The sequence below is a fragment of the Otolemur garnettii genome, unplaced genomic scaffold (assembly GCF_000181295.1).
Source record: "Otolemur garnettii isolate 467f Iridium unplaced genomic scaffold, OtoGar3 scaffold00033, whole genome shotgun sequence".
NCBI classification, from domain to species: Eukaryota; Metazoa; Chordata; class Mammalia; order Primates; family Galagidae; genus Otolemur; species Otolemur garnettii.
The window spans coordinates 13512054-13529977 of record NW_003852428.1 but is presented as its reverse complement, the minus strand read 5'-3'; the positions used below and the strand labels follow the sequence as shown (position 1 = coordinate 13529977).

The 17924-nt window shown below is 36.2% G+C and overlaps 1 protein-coding gene across 2 annotated transcripts in view; it reads right to left on the bottom strand.

Moving 5' to 3' along the window:
- CTNND2 (catenin delta 2) overlaps positions 1-17924 on the bottom strand; it is an 889124-nt gene that overhangs the window by 870053 nt on the left and 1147 nt on the right. The window lies entirely within an intron of this gene.

The following is a 17924-nucleotide window of genomic DNA, read 5'->3' as shown; positions in this document are numbered from 1 at the left end:
TGTTGAGTTAATATGATTACTCATTATTGGTATGTTCAAGTTTTCCATGCAAATGGAAAGCAAAAGAGGGAAGGACTAGCTATGATCATATCAGATAGAATAGACTGTAAGTAAAAAATTTCAAAAACAGACAAACAAGGTCCTTATGTAATGATAAAGGGATCAATTTGGCAAGAGGATATAACAATTATAAATACATATGTGTGTCACTCTGGAGCATCCACACATATAAAGCAAATATTAACAGATCTAAACAAAGAAATAAACTGCAATACTATAACTTCTGGGGACTTCAACAGTCCACTTTCAACAATGGAAAGATCGTCCAGAAAGAAAATCAACAAAGAAATATTGGAGTTACTACATTGTCCAGACCAAATGGATCTGACATTTACAGAACCCTACATCCAACAGCTTCAGAATAATATTCTTCTCATCAGCACATGGAATATGTTCCAGAACAGGCTACATATTAGGCCACAAAACAATTCTCAACAAAATTTTAAAAATTGAAACCACATCAAGCATCTTTTCAGACCACAATGGAATAAAACTAGAAAGCAATAACAAGTGGTAATTACAAATATATGTATCTTAAAAATATGTTCCTGAATGACCAATGGGACAGTGAAAATATAAAGTAGAAAATTAAAAATTTCTTGAAATAAATGAAAATAGAAATAACATACTCAAAACCTATGGGATACAGTAAAAGCTGTACTAAAAGGGAAGTTTATGTCAATAAATTCCTACACTAAAAAAGTAGAAAATTTCAATAAATAAGCTAAAAATGCACCCAAAAATGTTATAAGAGCAAGAAGAAACCAAACCCCAAAATAGTGGAAGGAAAAATATAATAAAGATCAGAAGAAAAATAAATGAAATTGATACTAAAATTAAAACACAAAATATCAATGAAATGAAAATTTGGTGGGGTTTTTTTTTTTTTGAAAAGTTATAAAACCCTGATAAACCTTTAGTTATATTAAGAAAATAAGAAAGACTGAAAAATAAATTCAGATATAAAAAAGGAGACATTACAATTGATATGTGTACCACAGAAATACAAAGGATCATTAGAGATTATTATGAACAACTACAGATCAAAAAATTGGAAAACAGAAGAAAAGGATAAATTCTGAGACATAAAATAAACATGACTAAACCATGAAGAAATCAAGTTCCATTTGTATTTCAGAGAAACAACAAATAATTTGGGGGTGTAAGTGTGTCCTATGAAAACACTGAGAGACAATTATACTGAACAACAATAACAAAAAAAAAAAGGCAGAAATTCAAAGTAAAGTAGGCATTATGTTTTTCTAAATCTAGCTACCTTAACTATGTGTACAATCTGGGGATTGTGTGGGTTGTGTATAAGTGTTGGTGGGAGGTATCAAAATTTATCTTCAGATAGCGGTAAGATGGTTCATAAAATAAAGACTAATTACATTTTGGTCTTATAAATGGAAGAAAACATTCCTACACACTTCCTAAAATATTTCAAACAAGTTACAAAAGTGCCACTTGCTTCTATAAAAGCTATACTCTGTCTCAACAAAATACCATACCTGAGACATCTTGCAAATTTTGAGTTATCTGCTTTTTAAGTTTCAAAACCATCATCAAACAAGATACAGTAGAAACTCTATGAGGTGACAACCTAAGGGGCTATAACAAACTGGCCAACATAAGGAACTCAGCCTATTGTACTGATATATAACTATGGTGCACGTCCTGTCTATGAAAATTAGGTCAACTTAAGGAGGTAGTCAATGTAGGGAGGTGGTCAACTATGGAGCTTCTACCATAAATAGTTTTATTTTCTATTCATTTTACATCAATTTTGAGTACTTATTCTCACTCCCCTCACTTTAGCCACAAACCTATGACATAGGTGATACAAATATTTTATGATGTTTTATTATTTAAGAACAAATCCACTTGAATAACACTTATAAAATATTAGGACACAGTCCAAGCCTATTAAAATTGCATAAAAACATCCTTTCCTTTATCTAGGTGTTTAAAAATTTTGAGCAAGCATTTTAAAACTAGCAGTGTTAAAAATTAGATCCAAAAACCAATTTTTATCCATCAGGACACAATTTTCCCTGTCACAAACATCTCACATTAACATATGTTTGGTACACTTGTTTTCAACTAACTAACAAGCATGAACACAGGATTATTAACTAAAGGGTCGTCTTGATTTTTCCCCATCCAGAATACCACACTCCATCCAGTCATCAAACCTCCTTGGGCTCCTCTGGCCTTTCTTCATTTCTCAGACTTTCCTTGTTTTTGATGACTGTGACAGTTTTAAATCACACTGGTGGGTTATCTTTTGGAATGGCCATAAGTATAAAGTATTATTTTCAACATATCATACCGAGAGTATAAACTGGATTTTTTAAATTGAAAATTTTTATGAATTGCTTACTCATAGTCATGGACATTAAATTATAATGTAAAGCCTACAACTTGGCATTACCAGCACATACAACTTGAAGTAAACATGCATACAAGACTCAGGACTTTAATTTTATAAATGAATAATATTTGTGTGTGAATTCTAACCTCATTTGGAATTATACAATACAGGGTGACCATAAAGTTCAGGTGTAATTTATAATAGTGAACTTTATGGCCAGCCTGTATTTTAAAGTAAAAACCCAAAAGACTTAATTAGAGAATAGCCTCGTGCAAATACAGGTATTCTAACATTACAGGCAGTCTCCAAGTTAAAAACATTCCGCACTTACCACCGAGGACTATTACAATAAACCCCTGAGTTACAAATATCTGACTAATGTATGACTCACACTTAGGAACAGAGGCGATTTATAGTAAGAGGTGAGTGTTCATGTTCCAACTTACATACACATTCAACTTAAGAACTAACCTACAGAGGGTATCTCCTTCGTAGCTCTGGGAACAGCCTGTACATTGGTCCTTTAATTAAATCTTCTATAGCTTAACGACCAAAGTCAGAACCTTAGAGCTAGAGTGAACAAAACTCAGCAAAGGTAGAATTGTTGCTGAAGGCAAGAAACAGAGCTGCCTGAGGCAGACAGCGACTGCCTGCACCCCAGTCCCCAGGGCCAAGCGTACCAGCCCGTGGTTCTTTAAGTTGCTCAGGGACTTAAGTTAATGCTTTCTAGCCTTGCCAATCTTAATCCAATCCAATCAATCCTTTCCCCTATGACCTAAGAGTTGGCACATCTCCCTTAGTACTTGAAAACACAAGAGGATTCAAATCTCTTATTTATTAAGCCACTAAGTGGAGATTTTATTTTTGGGAGGGGCATAAATGTTATTTTTTCAATTGTGAATTAGCTTCTTAAGAAGAATGAAAATGATTAGATTGGGATAGTCCTTTTGGTAAGTCAAAGATCGAAGTCAGGAATTTCACCAGCCTACCCCATGGTCTCCGTAGCAACATAGTCATGTCGGCCCAGATGTCTATTTTTAAAATTTCCAGAATGACTACTCTTAACAGAAAGAAATCTTTTCAAGTTAGGTACTATGTACTACCCTTGAGAAATAATCAGATAAGGGTCACTCTTCCCTCTTTCTGTAAGATTGAAAGACAAACCCTAAAATAATTGGACAACATGCAAAATGTCAACAACCCACTGGAAGATGGTGAGAAGTGGCCGGGAGGCTACCTTCCGTGGAGCCCTGAGGCAACAGCAACGGGCACACGCAGATGAAACGTTTTCAGTTACAAACCTCCAAATGGCTCTCTAAGACTCAACTGAGTCAGTAGTGTTAAGAAATGATTTACAGATGATTCAAAACTTACAGATGCACAAACTTGTAGCCAATTCAATGTTCCAAGAGAGAAACAACTTAATCTAAATTATTGTTTGAGTGGGTAGCCACAATTTCAACATCAAAGAGGAACCACTTTACAATACTCTCGTGAGGCAGAGCAATGTTCCTTGCCTAACATTTTTGATAACTTCAAGCATTTCCTTTGTGCAGGTTTTATATTTTAAAGACATAATTCACTAAATGCATAGCTAATTTAAATAAATAAGGAGATTTTGTGTTAGCAGAGTCCAAAAGAGAGGTATTAAAATTTTAAAAAGCAGATATTTCATTTTGTATTAATATTAACTCTGAGTAACAGACAGCCTAAATGAGATAAAAGTACAAATGAAATTACTAAAATACCACTCTAAAAGTCATATAAAGGAGCTTCCAACATTTTATTATGTAGCAGTTAAAAAAATCTTCTAAAAAGATTTTTTAAATCCTCTATAGTCAAAACAGGTTAATATCCTTTATACAAGACATCGCGATGTTTTCAGCATACATCATTTAAGCTAATAGTGCTTATGCCAATATTAGCATTTGTATGATTTTGAAGTAATTTTTTAAAATGTACTTTTCTTTCCATTTACAATATTCCAAATCATAATATTGACTATGGACAATAATCAATGATTTATATTTTTTGTAATCTTTATATTTTTCATAATATTTTTTAAATATTGATTTAAATATAATAAGAAACATAAATCAAACCTGAGAAAATAAATCTACTTTTGATAATTATTTTGCTGTGATTCACCCATTCTATCTCTTCTAATAATGACTTGAAAAAATACAGCCTCAAAGTTCTCACCTAAATCAGCACTTCCCCGTGTTTCACAGTCCACTAGTTTTCTTTGAGGTGATAATTAGTGGCCCATGAGAACATAAACTTGGCATCGTTCTATTCTTTGGTTCTATCTCGGTTCATATTCAGAGTACGTTAAATATTCTGCTGCTGCAGCTTCCATTTACTATGAGATAGCCTGGCTTTGAGAAGCAACCTGCTCTGTTTGACGATGCCAGGAAATCTACTGCCCCTGACTCGAGAGGCAAACGCTCTCTGGTAGATCTGCACAAGGAAATACAGGCAGCTCTTATGGACCTTCACTTTGATCTCACACATCCATTCAGTGATAGATTATCTGTCTCCTGTCTTGTCTTCTCACCTCAACATGCATCTGTGATATGATTCAAGGATGATCATCTCTTAAGAAGGCATCTGCACTGAAGCCAGGTTTGCACTAATGCACATGAGTTCTTGTTGGTACTATATCACTAAATGACAAATTTTAAATTCATTTTAATGACCAACCCACAAGGAGTCTGTAATCTAATGGAGGGAAACAAGAAAACAAACGTGTAAACCAACTACTAAATGAGACGATTTCTAGTGCTCATGTATGGTATGAGGACCATAGAACAGGGCAGCTGTTAGGACAGAAACGTCTGCTGTAGCAGTACAATCGGGAGAAAAAGCAAGATGGACAAAGTAGCTGCAGCCTAATGAACCAGGGGGACGCAGAGTGGAGAGAAGATTTATTAGGAAGGGCTAGAGCTACACTTTTTTCTGGTTGTCACTGCCAGGGTTATAAGCAAAGGCAAGATGTGAGTGGGTTGGAAGGAGCCTCCAGCAGCTCTTAGAATGAGCCATAGGAGGCCCAGGGAGGGCTAAGTGGCTGCCAGGAGCCTGTTGCAGAAATTCTGGGTAGTGATGAGGCAGCTGGATCAGCCTTTTAAGAGTGAAGGTGACAAGAAGTGGGAGGTCCAACCAACATGAGAAGCATCTATGCAGTTTTGAAAAGTATGCATAGAAAAGAATTCTGGAACGCCATCTGTTAGCAAATATAGACATGTGTCCAGGTACTTTATATAGCACATTGTTCTATATGTCACATACGGTACTTTATAAATCAAAGCAAAACATTTAAAATGAACTGAAGAATCATTTAAAATAGCTCAAAGAATGACTGATATTATCTATCAGAAATTCTCATCCATTTAAGAAATAATTCAACACCAAAGACTTAAAATCTGCCACCACAGGTTGGCATTTCTAGACACTGGGGACCATGATGGTTTTTCCCTGTGGTCTCTGTTATGAAATGAATGTCCAAGTCCTCTCGACATCCCCCACCAAACTTATGTAATGAAACCCTAACCCCTGATGTGATGGTAATTGGAAATGGGATGGTAGGGAGGTAAACCTAAAGTCATAAAGATGAGGCCGTTGTAAGTGGATTAGTGGAGTTGTAAGAAGAAAAGGGAGAGATTCAGGAAAGGGCATGTGTGGAAAGAGTTAAAAGGCCAGAAAGAGAGCCCTCCCCAGGAACTGAGTGTGCTGGCACCTGGTTCTTAGACTTTCCAGCCTCTAGAACTGCAAGAAATAAATGTCTGTTATGTAAGCCACCCAGACTATGGTATTTTGTTAGGGGAGCCCAAGCTGACTAAGACAGTCTTGGAAGAATTTAGCGAAATCCTTCCAAAGCCAGGTTGCACTGTCTCTTGCTACTGGACAAGTTTTCCCTATCTCCTATGGTAAAAGGGAATAAAGGAGGTTCCCAAATTTGGAGTAGATAATATTGATGCCATTCAGTACGGTACTCAATTATCTTCTCAGTGCTACAGAAGAGTCTGCCCGTCTGTTGTCAAACTGTTCTGCCATCTCGTTGATTTGTAAACAGCTTCTGACATCATGATATTCTAGATAAGATCACACAACTGAACATCACAACAGCTAAAGTCTTATGTTGTGTTGCTATTTTTGAGCCCAGTATGCATACTCAGCTTAGTTTCTTGATATGGCAATGTTCAACTTTTTTATGTGACAACAGTATCACTGCAAAGTGTTATACATACACACACGCACACACACACACACGCTGGATGTCCAGCCTACCTGGATTGCCCTTCTGAAGGCATTGTCATGGATGGAGAAGCAGTCCTACATTTCTGCAGCTGACCAGCAATATCTATTTTCAAAGGCGTACTAGCAATGAACATCCAGGCAACAAGGCTCGACCTATACGAAAACTATTCAGCGGAAGTTACATCACTCCTATAGTATATAAGCAGCTATGCAACATAAGTCATTAGTAGATATGCTAAAAACTGAGAAGCTGCAGCAAAGAAGCCAAATTTTCTCTCATAGTCCACAAAGCAACTTGTTCTAAATAATACTAAGAAGAAGGAAAGGGCATGGGCAACAAACACAACTGGGTAAGCAGAAAGAACCTTGAGAGGAACCGCAAAAATAACTCTTCGGAGTTAGATAGCATCTTCTTTGGGCCTGAGCTATAAACAACTTAGATAGCCACCAAATCCCAGCCCACCACATCTCAATTAGCTAAAATGATAAATAACTGTAAGGAACAGCATGTATATTTAAAATCAGATGACTATCACCCAAGGGTATTCCAAGAATCAGTGAACACGAGAAAATCTACTGTTCCTCCAAAAATCTGTTATATTGCTTTCAAAATTCTTATCCTAACTTTCAAGAGATAAAATATGAGAAAGCCCTTGCAAACCTAACATGCTATAAACCTCAAAGGAATAACTTGCCTGATATTTCCTCCCACACTCTGTTCCAGTCAAGGCAGCCTGTCTTCCGGCCCTGTCACTGGGTCTCCCACCTGCAGCTCTGGGTCACTCTCCATTCTGCAGGTGTAACTGCACCATTGTAAAATGCACAATTTGTCAGGCTGGGTGGAATATTTATATTTAGTACCGAAAGATCTTTAATCCTAGGAGCAATTAATGCATTTTTGGACAACTGGCACACAGAGACAGGGAAGGCTTTGAGAGATGGGATGGGAACTAAGGCTGCACAGCCACCTAAGTCTGAGATCCAAGTTTGAAAAGGACAGAAGTAGCTGTCTTCTGACTAGAGGAAAAGCCTAAACCACACACAGGGAGTCAGGCTATCTCGCTGTGAAGAAGCACACACAGAGCATCTGGTTTGCTACTACTTAAAACTTCTCGCTTCTTTAAAACTTTTATTCAGTCAAGTTTATTGAATGAATAGATGGATAAATCAAGAAACAGCCAACCAGCCCATTATAAAAGTTTTATTGCCAAAACTAGCTTAAGCTACCTGCCTTCCCACTAGTTGAAAGTCCAGTCCCCAGCTCGGAGCTCACGAGAGGAAGCTCGGTCTTCTGTGCTGCATCTGCAGAGGAGGAAGGATGTCACCTGAGCATCATCCCACACCCCCCCTTCATGATTCTCTCTCCTTCCATAGTCTTTTTTCTTGAGTACACAAGTATAAGCTAAGTGCACCCCATGTATCCTCTCAACTTCTGGAGCAGGAAATATGGTGTCACTATACAATTTATCACACCACCTGCCCCAAACGCAGTGACAGACTTTAACTCCCTGGAGAAGTTTTGAGAACAGGGAACAAAGACAATTGTAACTTACACCTGATTTCTTCCTATTGCAGGCTACAGTTAGACTAATGAGAATTCGCCATAATTTTGTTCCAAGAATTGAAGAAAATATACTCAAAAAAAATGGAAGCCAACTATGGTTCACACTTCTAAAACTGTTCTGATAAAACCGCATAGGTGTCAGACTCGGCAGCCCACCAAGAAAGGAAACGAGACTCTGGAGACATCTGCACAGACTTCACTCTTGAGGAACAATGGAGCTTCACTCCACTCCCATCTTCGAGCAGCAATATCTGTGCGAGAAGAAGAAAGCGCAGGGAACATTTCCGAGCCAATCTAGTATAACTTACGATTTCTGAAGCGGTAAAAAGAAATAACAAGAATTACGTTCACTGGTGGATAAAGGAGAATTCTTCTTGGCAATGCCCGATAGCATGAATCAAAGCAGTATCTTTATGACCATTGGGATAGCGGACATTTTATAACCATATTAGTAATGGACTTCAGAGATTTAGTTTTACAAACGAGAAAATCTTTTGATCCCAACGCATACAAAAAAAAAAAAAAAAAAAAGGTAGCTTATTTTTGAAGTATATCCAAAGCTCCAGTGAAGGTATCTTATAATTAAATGTTTGTTATGACTACACTTCCTAATGCGATAGCACATTTCCATGCGACTCATTGTATCACATTCACAAAAGCCCTGTGAGTTTTGGTTGCAATGAGAAAAGGACAAAATTGACATAGATTCAAGGTCACAAAACAAAGCTCATGCCAATTTGGATCCCAGAACATGAAAGTGTAATCCAATCTAATATTATTCCAGAGTGCTACAGTGCCTGGAACCCAAAACCAACCCAAAGAAAACAAATAAACCTTGGCTGAGAACCATTTTGACAATAAAAGCAGAAGTATACACATAGCTTAAAATAATTAACTAAGTGTTTACTATGTGGCCAATATTATTTAGGATTTGGGATCAATAATAAAAAAGACAGACTGCCAATACAGGCTGGGACTGGGGAGAAGTCCAGTCCTGTGTGATCAGAGACAAAGGTACATGTACTTGGGAGTGAGAATAGAATATAGAAAATCACATATTTGCCTAAGAACGGAGTCCTAACTGACTCTTCCCAATGAACTTGAACTGGAAAAGTAAGGTACCACTGGAGAACACACAGTGAAGTGTCTGTACCATACACAACGTGCTTCCACCTGTGAGCCCCAGACTGCCACGAACACTTTGCCTTTTGACATAGGAGCCACTGAATCTGCACAGATGCCTAATTATGTTTCATGTACGAGGAAAAGACCAGATTTACAGAAAGGCATCTGGTGTCTTTATTATTTCACAGTAGAAATAGCTAATGTGTATTTTAATACCTAATATACCAAGTCTCTGCTATGTCTTTTAATCTGTATTCACAACAACCAGACAACAGAGGAATTATTATTTCCCCTGTATTGACAAAGACACTCAGTAGTAACACATACATTTGCTTAAAAAAAAAAATGGCACAGTTGGGATATCAACGCAGCCAGTTTGGGGATGATTTTTAAGCTATTCCTTCCACTATTTTCTCCATTGCCATATTTAATACAGAGACATACGAAACCCATGAGCAATGGAATATTTCCTTAAAGAAGAATGCCTCTAGGAAAAGTGGAGAAATTTAAGATCAGGCTTTAGAATTAGGTTTCCCAAATAATAATAAAATAAGGTATAAACTTTTAAGACATAACAAAGGGTGAAGTCATCATTATACTATAGACAAAGAATAAATATCAATTTCTACAAATGCAAATGGATCAATTGAGAACTATGCATAAGATAAGAAAAGACAATTCACAAAAAGAATTAGAAGGAGACATTCTCAAATATTCAAAGAGAAGTAAATAAATCAGAGGAAAACAACATCTTTCCTCTCTCTAACCGGAAAAGTCTTTTTTTCCCCAATACTCAGCGTTCTTGATATCATGGGAAAATAGAGCACACTCTTGCCTTATAGAGAAAAATAAATTACACAACTGTTCTGGAGGACAACTTGTCAACATGTATCAACAGCCTTGTAAATGCCCAGTTCTAGGACATAATCTAGAGGTAATAACCTGAACACTATTTAGCTATCGGGATCTTAATCACAGCACCAGATAGAACTCTCAAAAAATGAAAATCCCATCAGTCTCCAAAAATAGTTATTTAGATAAATGTTACAAAATTTATAGGAAAGAGACCCTAAAAATGAATACTAATTATAAGAGAAACATTGCGTTACATGTTAATAGGAAACAAAACAGAATGTGAGCAATCTTTTTCTAAATTTAAACATTTGCATCCACGGACCTTTTTTTTTTTTTTTGCTAAAAATAGAGTCTTTACTGGGAATTGAGAAAATGCATGAACTTTGACCTCTTTTTGACCTTATTTCTGTATTTTCAAATTGCTAATGAGAATGCATTACTTTTGAAATAAAAAAATGATACTTTATTCGAAAATGAGAAAACATTTCACTAAAGTGCTCTAGAGTTCTTAAGAAAGTACCAACTCACTAAATGTATTCCATACATCTCAAATGTAAAACAGATAATAGATAGGCATGGCTGATTAGAATGTGTGTAATAAAGAACAAATTTTATTAATTTTAAGTCATGCATTCAGGTAATCAATGAAATTAGCAAACATTTACAAGAATGTAAAGGCATGCTTTTCTTCATTCTACAGATGTAACACATATTAAACTATGATATATTTAGTGGGAAAACAGTATATAAAGAATAAAACATTTGGATCCTTGACTGTCAAGGGTGTGTGCATGGGTATATGGGTGTATTCGTGGGTATATGGGCTGGGTATCACATTCAATGCAGTTATTTGCCTTGATTTTCTTCCTAGCCTTAGTCATCATGAATATTTCCAATGTACTTAACAATTCTTTAGAAAGATAACTTATAGCTGCATGATATTTCTTTCGCTAGAGGTGCCATAATATGTCTATGTACCTTCTAGGGATCTAACATAACTCTCTTCCACCCTAACTCAAGCAACTCAGTCTGATCCACACGTTACAAGCCCCAGCCTTCCTGCACCACATGCCAGGTCCTAGGTAAAAATGATAGGATTTGTTCTGCCTCTGAGATTTTACATTTCACCTGCCTACCTTTCTGGAGCACTCTTCTTCCTCCTCATCCAGCTTCTCATGACTTCAGGAACCAGTCTCCACACCAGTAAGGGCTATTTTATAGATTGGAGATTGAACTGAGGCTTTTTTAATATTTGGAGCTGCCAAAGAAGTTGCTCTTTCAGAATATAAATTATTCTATATTGCTGAAGGTAATGACTGCTATGTTACTCTAATATTTGAAAGTTCAAATAAAATATTTGATAGTGAAGAATGAAATTTATTCTAAGAAGTGAGATTTTTAGGTTGAATAGTCATGCTCAGAGTAAAATAAAATATAACATCTGTTTAGAAATGTAATCGTCCTTTTTCTTTCTTGACTGGGCTCATGATTTTGCTCATTAATAGTGAAACATTAAATACCAACCAAACTCTAATTACCTACACTGAGGTAGAAAGTGCTATGGATAATAGCCTGCCTGGATTATCACTTGCATATGGTCTGGGAAGTCATTTTTGACACTGTCCCTTTTATGCCCAATTCTCACCACTTACAAGGCCAACCAATTAGTGGTAGTTAGAGACTCACATGGAAAATAGGAAGAAACATCAAGGGTGAGTTATTATAAAGCTCTTTCTATATAAATCAGTTGAATTACACAGACTATATTCATCACATATCAACCAGGGCATGAGACACAACTCTGACAATTCCTTATGCAGTGTCAAAATACCATGAATTATTGAAAGAGCTCAACTGCTAAGCAAAGTCCTGTGAAAGCTCCTCTATCCAGAATTCTATCAACCAGAATTCTTTATAAAGCTTGTCAATGGGGAACTCTTCTTTCATACTCTGGTATTTCCTTCTAGGTAAAGGGAACTTAATTAATGTAACACTTCCGGCCTTTCTGCAACTCTTCACTTTTTCAGTCTCTGAGAAACAAAGGAGCAGACTGCCTTGCTTCTCCCTTCTTCCTCTAATGATCATCCTTCCTGCAAAGAGCAATGATTGGTCCTACCAGCTCAGAGGCAGCTCTTTCCCTGTGGGAAGGAGGAGGAAAAGAAAGCTGAGGACTTGGGATGTCACTCAGTCATCACACTGAGCCATACCCAATCAAAACTGGTATTTTAATCCATGGCAGCCACTTATGTATCTTCCAATATTCCAACTCACTCAAGGGGAAGAGGCAATTGTTGGAGGGTTTGACAGCTATTCAAATATATATATGTATATATGTAAATATATATATAGTAAATAAGCTTTTATTTATATAAATAGTGAATAAGCTTTATTTATCAATTCCTTCAAGATGACAGTGCCAACAGTCACAGATTCGCATACAATACTGTTAAGTACTGACTAGTTACAATTTACAGTGGTATTTTTTCCTCTGAAAAATGTAAGTACAAAACCCATGTGAACAATGAGGTACTGCCTATTTCATTCTTTAAAGATACCAACAATCCACATTTTACAATTTCCAAAGTTAATAGAGGAGTTCAGACAATTAAGTTTGTGAACTTGTTTTAGAAAAAGTGCCACGTACCTCACTGCTGAATATCACTACGGTTGCTTTTGAAGTACTTCCCTTGGGAAGCTATGCACCGATGCTAGCACCTAGGCCATCGTTCAGAGCAATTTTGGAACTCTTTCAGGAATGATCATCAGAGCTGTCATCATACAAGGTCTGACAATTAAGTTGCAAACTTGCCACCATGTGCTTATGTTGGCCGCACTGTACAAATAACTTGGTAGGGTTTCATAACCTTGGTATATCAGTATCTCACAGATGTGTTTCTGCCAGCATGTGGTGGTATCTTGCCGAGTGTCACTCATTATTGTTGCTGTGTGGTTTTACATGCCATATGATGGCAGTTACGATGGGCATTCCAGAAAACCTTCCAAAATTGCCCTAAAAGAGTAGACTAGGCACTACTTACAGTCAGCACATAGCTTCCCAAGGGGAGTACTTCCAAGGAAACATTCAGCAATTAGTGTCTTTGAGGCTGTAGTACTTTTTCTAGGATGAGTTCATGAACTTAACTATCAAAGCACATTTGGGAAGAGATATTAAGATAAGCATTTTATGATTATGAAGGGGTTCCTGAACCAAAAGAATAAATTATGTAAAACCTATACAAAATGTATTTACATATTCATTGGATAAAATTTCTAATGGCAGCTGTGATAATAACAACAAAAATGTTACTAGACAAAAAGCCCTGGCCTTTATGTACGTAGGATAAATGTATTTATTAATTGCAATGACAGAAGTAACTTTTCCTCATCATCTAATGATGTAAACGAATCACCCCATTTAGTAAGATGGCCATACTATTCAAATCCTTTGGAAATCTTGACACATATTTATCTAAACAAATATAATTGGTTCACCTGCTTACTTTGATCCACAAAACAGAAAGGTCTTTTATTATGACATGTATTTCATGCTGGTAACTTAAAATTGGCAGTTCCTACAACACATAAACTTGAATAGAAATAACCATATTTATTGTCAAAATGTTTCTCTGGCTTAAAATAAATTAGTCCCCTGTTATACAGGTCATATTCTTTAACAAATTCTAACATACATCAAAGCTGAAGGTCACAGTTCTACATCAAATTCCTGTGGGTTTGATAATGCCCAATGAGCTGGGTAGATTGAGAAGTTGAGTGCCCATAAAGTATGTCTGTACCTTCACTTGAGCTCCCAAGAGGGAAATGACAAGTGAAAAGGACTGTTTAGTATCAAAAATGTGCCAGTTCACAGACTTTTTTTTTTTCTTTTTGGGGATTTGATGTTAATAAGGGGGGAGGTCTTCCCTTCATGTCAGAAATTTAGCTGTTCCAGGTCTTTTATTCTCTGTCACAATGACATTCTGATGGGATTCATGCGGAATGGCTCTAAACAGAGCAGATGTTTAATATTTGACCCCACTGAGAGTGACACTTATTAAACTGCCTATACTATTCTTTGTACAACATTAATCTTCGCAGAAAATTTGATCTTAATCAGGTAACTAATACAACACTAATAAAGAATATCAAAGTTTTGCAATTTCTGACTATTAGATTAGAATCTTTTCTTAATAATGGTACTGAGAGATATAATTTACTTCTCTTTTAGCTTAACTGTTATATGTTTTAATATGTAAAAGACTGGTAAGTTTCAGAATAGAAAAATTGGCATATTTTATACGCCAAATCTACACAATAAAGCAATATTCCAACAAGGGTAAGAAGAGTATAACCACTTAAAAAACCTTTGTTGGCGAGGGTGATGACCTACATAACTTATTTAATAATACATACATATTTAAAACATAAGTACATATCTTATATAGATATGTATCTCTTGTGTTTCTATAGTATTTAGAATTTATAAGCCACTTACCCACGCATTCACTTACTCTAACCTCAAACCAATCTCTTGAGATACTGGGTTTCTATGCCCATTTTACAGCTGGAAAAACTAAGTTAACATCTGAGGATCACAGAACTGGTCAAGAACGCCCAGCTAAGAAGAGATAGAGCCAGGACCTCACCAGAGTCAGTGCTCTCTCCACATCTTTTTACCCACAGGAAGTAAAATGCAAAATAGCATTACACTATTAAAATTTATTTGCCAATAATTATCATTTCAGATGGGAAATATATTGTTAGAGAAGTATTTGGGCTCTACCCTTTAACCTGTGTTTATTTATATTGGTATGAAATATTGGAATACATAATGTATTGGAATACATAATATATAAAGGAACATAAATTTCAATACATGTAGTTCAACTTGCAGGTAATTTCCGAGGAACACAGGTGAATATTTGTCTAAGGTGGAAAACTTCTAGGAAGTAATGGTTCACTTATTTAGTCATTATTTCCAATTTGTCAAAAACTAATTGATACAAAGTATAACTTCAATATCCTAATAAAGCTAAAACATTTCCTACAAATCAATTAATCATAATACAGAGCTTAAAATTAGACTTAACTGCTGTGTGGTCAAAAAATAAACACCTGTATATAACTACACATTTTTGTTATGAGTCAACATTTAATGGACTAAAAGCACAGTATGATAAAATATTTCTGTGTGTTTCCTGTGTTGAAGGTACTGTTTGTGAATATAATTGGATTCATTAAACCCAACCAGGCAGTTTATTAATCAGCAGGCTAGATTGGCAGACAATGTGATACAAACTATTTATCTATGACATGTTTAATATTTTACATTAATATAAAAAGCTGTTGCATTGGCACATAATCAGATAAACTTCAAGACAGCAACAAGTATCATGAACTGTTCCCACTCAAATTAACTTTTTACACACAATCACACATGGCACTTATCCCAACACTATCAAAGTAATGTGGATGTCAGAACACCTTCAGAATACGGATGGTAAAAACCATCATGGAAGCCAAAGGCCAAATCTGGCTCAAAAGTATATTTCTGATACGTGAATCTGCCAGAAAAGACCACAGTACCACACCTTAAACCAAAGTACTGGACTTCAAAAGAACGATTCTTGTGTATCGATCACTGTCGATTACAGCATTCAAGTACTCTCAACTATTGGGAGCTTTTAAAACTGAAAACTATGTTAGAAACAGTGCTACTATCATTGCCAATTTCGCTCTAAGAAAGGGAAAATAACATTAACACAGATGAGCAACCATAAATGGGTGTGCCCATCTTCCATGGATAATCATGAGAAAAAAAACAAAAACATTTTTCAGAGTTCAAAATTTAACAGTTCCTATTGGAGTTCGGTTGGTTTGTTACAACTAGAGATATGGTCCATAACCAGTATATCTGAATCCTCAGACAAATTACAACACATTATTCCAAATGCAGATTTACATAAAGACAACCTGATGAAACTAGTCTCCAAAACCCTTTAACAATTCCACATAAATGCACACATTATAAAAGAGAACTTTGGTAAAGCACAACAGAAAATAGCAAGTTCTAAACCATTTTTGGGAAAGGCACTGCTTATTCAATTCATGCCAAAAGTAATACGAAATTTGAGAATATTATAACTTCATTTTTAATTTTAGGGGCTACTATGATAGTGATATTATACTTGGAAATTATTTAACAGAACTATAAATTGTATTTTCCAACTAATATCATATTAATTTCATTTTTCTCTGCAACAAACCATTTCACTGGGAGGAAGAACCGGCTTGTAGTCTTTTGTGAAAGATGTGGATAGGACTACTGTAATTTGTCAGTGCATGAATTTTATTACAAACAATGAAAACATTAGTGACATCTATAATGATTGGGTTATACAACTATACAAAGGTATACCAAATTAAATAACTCCTTTCTACAAGACTATGACAATTTTATTAGTGCAACAATCTCTTGTACTTACTACAATTGCCATTCACTCAGGTAATATCATTTCCAATACACAATATAACATAAAACTCATACATATAATATAGCATGTAGTGCTTCTCACGCCCGTCGGCTGCTCTCTGGTGCACACACAGGCACAGAGCAATATGGACTAGCTCTCTAAGAATCGTTTATGACTGAACATCAGACTCAAAAGGAAAAAAAAAAAAGGAAAGGAAACCTCATGTCTACTTCATCTGCTGCTTCTTTTTGAAAGGAATTTTGCATTAAAACAATGCAAGGAGCCCAACAGTGTGCTCAAAGTATTCTTGGAAAGTTCTCTGAATGTGACTAAGATGAAGCTAAAACAATATTGGTAAACCAATCACAGTGTTCTGTTAACTTGAGCTGTCAGACCTGGCTAGTCCTTCTGCAGTGCTGACTTGTTATTAGTATAATTACAGGCCTCCTAAATTTCAACATTAACTCTGAATGTAATCGTCTTCATTCAAGCCCTGAGACCTTGTAAACCCACAGACCTGTAAGGATACGACTTAACATTTTTGCCAACAACAGTAAGAATGGATTTTGCATATGGCAAAGACAGGTTCAGCAGAGACTTCAGGGCAGTTTAAAGTCTAGTCCATAAGGGAGGATACTCTCCTCTAGCTGTCCTAATTCTCAACCCCCCAAATCATGGACAGGTCCATCGTCATAATTCACCACGAGCCGTATCAAATACTTCTCCATGGGACTGCAGAAGTGGTGCGGCTCCAAGGCCTTTTAATTATGTAGGTGAATGACTAACGGCAGAGATGAAATGAACTCAGCCACTGATGGAAGGAAAGGGTACACGATGAGATAACTCCTAGGTAGTTTCAGCACCTCCCTATTTTCATGGAAGTCATTGCAGAAAATTCCAAGCTTCTTAAATACTGGTCACATAGTTCTTAAAAGTGAAAATCTATGCCTGGCAGGCCTGGATACTACGCTTGTAACATACCTCTTTTCCAGACCAACATATTTGCTCAAGAACATTAGGCATACGTGTTAATAACACCTGTCAAATCAATCAGCTCAAAATGAGGCACAGAGGGGGTTAAAAAACACCTTGGGATGCTAACTGGCCCTTCCCCTTCTCATGATCCACACCCTTCATCTACCCACATTTACAGCAAAACACAACTTTGAGCATTTTGGAAGTAACTGTTCTTTGTGAGAAACACACACAGAGAGAGAGA